Source organism: Otolemur garnettii, unplaced genomic scaffold (assembly GCF_000181295.1).
Source record: "Otolemur garnettii isolate 467f Iridium unplaced genomic scaffold, OtoGar3 scaffold00118, whole genome shotgun sequence".
Taxonomy (NCBI): domain Eukaryota; kingdom Metazoa; phylum Chordata; class Mammalia; order Primates; family Galagidae; genus Otolemur; species Otolemur garnettii.
In genome coordinates this window covers 3,418,710-3,422,202 of record NW_003852513.1, presented here as the reverse complement: position 1 = coordinate 3,422,202, position 3,493 = coordinate 3,418,710, and the positions used below count along the sequence as shown (strand labels likewise).

At 39.4% G+C, this 3,493-nt stretch overlaps 1 pseudogene; it reads right to left on the bottom strand.

Annotated features, from left to right (window-relative positions):
* Positions 1-1,302: 1,302 nt before the first annotated feature.
* On the bottom strand, positions 1,303-1,942 carry LOC100963864 (annotated as a pseudogene).
* Positions 1,943-3,493: the final 1,551 nt, after the last annotated feature.

The window sequence follows — 3,493 nt, the reverse complement described above, 5'->3', positions numbered from 1 at the left end:
ACTCATTAAATTAAAAATCTTCTGCACAGGGTGGTGCCTGTGGCTCAAAGGAGTAGGGCACTGGCCCCATATGCTGGAGGTGGTGGGTTCAAACCCAGCCCCAATCAAAAACTGCAAAAAAAAAAAAAAAATCTTCTGCACAGTTAAGGAAATAATCAAAACAGTGAACAGAAAAACTACCGGATAGGAGAAAATATTCACAAGCAATACCTCCAATAAAGGGCTTATGACCATAATTTATAAAGAACTCAAGCAAATCAGCAAGAAAAAAAACAAACAATCCTATTTAAAAGTGGGCAAAAGACATGAACTGAAACTTTTCAAAAGATAGACAAATGGGCAATAAACATATGAAAAAGTGCTCAACATCACTAAGCATCAGGAAAATGTAAATTAAAACCATAGTGAAATATCAGCTTACCCCTGTTAGAATGGCTTTTATTACAAAGTCCAAAAACAATAGATGCTGGCATGGATGCAGGGGAAATGAAGACTTATTTACTATTGGTGGGACTGCAAATTAGTATAACCTCTGTGGAAAACAGTATGGAGATTCCTTCAGGTACTAAAAGTAGACCTACTATTTGATCCAGCAATCCCACCACTGGGCATTTACCCAAAGAAAAAGAAGACTTATCTTCAAAAAAAAAAAAAAAAAGAAGAAGAAGAAGAAGACTTATCAAAAAAACAACTGCACTTGAATGCTTATTGCAATACAATCTACAAGTGCAAAGATGTGGAATCAACCCAAGTGCCTATCAATTCATGAGTGGATTAACAAAATCTGTATATGTATACCATGGAATGCTATTCAGCCATCAAGAGAGATGAGTTAAGGCCTTTTGCAACAACTTGTATGGAACTGGAGACCATTTCCCAAGTGAAGTATCTAAATGATGGAAAAACAAACACAACATGTATTCACTATTGAACTGGAACTCACCAAGGTGTACACAAGTGCATAGAGGGAAATCAAGAAGGGGGTGGGGAAGTGAGGATGACCAAAAGCCTACTGATCGGGTACAGTGAACACTGTCTGGTGACAGGCACACTTACAAGCATGACTCAAGCATTGTAAAAGTAATCCACATATCCAAAAATTTTTGTACCCTCATAATACTTTGAAAATTAAAAAGGTCAGTTATTTGTAAATAAAATCATACCTTACATGGGCTGGATAATTACTACTCAAAATAAGTAGCATTAATTTCTTTTATAAGTCATGTGTAACAACAATTATCAAGCCATAATGTCTTTGATTTATAAATTCAAATTTTTTTTTTTTAAGATACCATAGCACTAAATTTTATTAGGGATTTCAATAGGGTTAAATTTCCAGGAAAGAGGGAGTCCTAGTTAGCACAAAAGCCCATGAAGCCTCTTCAGATCTCATAGTGAACTACAGGCTCGGGTTCTTTGGTAGGATCGCCCCCTCGTTCCAGGTATAAATTATTATAAGGATACTGCTTTGGCCCATAGGCTGGTAGGTGGGGTACATCGCCCCAACCCAGTACATGAAAATCATGAAGGCCACAAAGCCAAAGAATTGCTTACACATGACATTCCAAGAAACAAGAGTGGGTGATGTGTCCACACGGTTCCTGTCTAGGTCCCAATGTATCAGTTCACCCCAGTTCAACCTCAGGTCTGGGTGGTCGGAGTCATAGCATGGATCCCTCCCATGCTGTGAGTGGTTAGGGAGCTTTGGAAAGTCACCATACCCCATGCCATCGTCCGGGTAAGGCTCGTAGTCGTCTACACCCATATTATACTTCTTGGCGGTGGTGGCCCATTCCTCTGGTGTTTTAGGATAGGCCCCCGGGAGCATATCCTTTGTCATGTGGAAGGCTGTCTGTGCACCTAATGGCCCCACATTCAGGGCTGCTCTTTGCAGCCATCATACTCCCAGGACTCCCAGGACCCCCATCCTGGCCTCTGCCATCTTCACCTTCTTCATAAATTCAAATTTTTATGGGGGTGTGTGTGTGTGCATGTGTGTTTGAGACACGGTCTCACTCTGTCACCCAGGTTAGAGAACCATGGGCAACATCATAGCTCACAGCAACCTCAAACTCCTAGGCTCAAGCTATCCTCCTGCTCAGCCTCCCAAGTAGCCACCACACCAGTTAATTTTTCTATTGTAAAGGGAGCATCTCGCTTTTGCTCAGGATGGTCTCGAACTCCTGACCTTAATGGATACTCCTGCCTCAGCCTCTGAGAGTGTTAGGGTTATAGGTGTGAGGCACCAAGCCTGGCCTATTTTTCTGTGTTTTTTTTTTTTTTTTTTTAACCTAGAAGGTGTTCTCTAGATTTCTCTTTTAGATTTATTTTTTAAAATTCTTTATTAAATCATAACTATGTACATTAATGCATTTATGAGCTACAATGTGCTGATTTGATATACAATTTGGAATGCTTACCTCTAACTGATTAACATAACCATCTCCTCACTTACTTATTTGTTGCGGTAAGACATTCATATTCTATTCTTTTTTTTAACGTATCATTGCATTATGCACATTAGGTTAGGTCCCCCCTAATACCCTCCCTCCTCCCATATTCTCCCTTCTCTCCCCTGTCCTTCCTCTTCCCCTTTTCTTTCTGGACTATAGTTATATTTTACTGTTCCTATGAATGTGTAGGTAATTATATACTGATTTCATAGTAGTATCAAGTACATTGGATACTTTTTTTTCCATTCTTGGGATACTTTACTAAGAAGAATATGTTCCAGCTCCATCCAGGTAAACATAAAAGATGTGAAGGCTCTGTCTTTTTCATGGCTGCATAGTATTCCATGGTGTACATATACCACAATTTGTTAATCCATTGATGGGTTCATGGGCACTTGGGCTGCTTCCATGACTTGGAAATCATGAATTGGGCTGCAATAAATATTCTGGTGCAAATGTCTTTGTTGCAAAATGATGTTTGATCATCTGGGTAAATACCTAACAGAGGGATTGCAGGATCAAACAGTAGGTCTACTTTTTAGTTCCTTGAGTATTCCCCAAACTTCCTTCCAAAAAGGCCATATTAGCTGGCATTCCCACCAGCAGTGTAGAAGTGTTCCCATCTCTCTGCATCCACACCAACATCTGTAGTTTTGGGATTTTGTGATGTGGGCTAATCTTACTGGAGTTAGATGATATCTCAAAGTGGTTTTGATTTGCATTTCTCGGATGATTAAAGATGATGAGCATTTTTTCATGTGTTTGTAGGCCATGCACCCGTCTTCTTCAGAGAAGTTTCTGTTCAAGTATCTTGCCCACATAGAAATGGAATTATTTGTTCTTTTCTTATTGATTAGTTTGACCTCTCTGTGGATTAAAATGATCAGACCTTTGTCAGAAACATAACCTGCAATATCTTTTCCAATTCTGATGGAGCCTCTAATAATTTATATTAGGAGTAAATATGCACAGGAAACCAAGTCCCTTTATTCCTAACCAGACACCTACCCATGATCATCACAAAACAATAAAGCAGAACC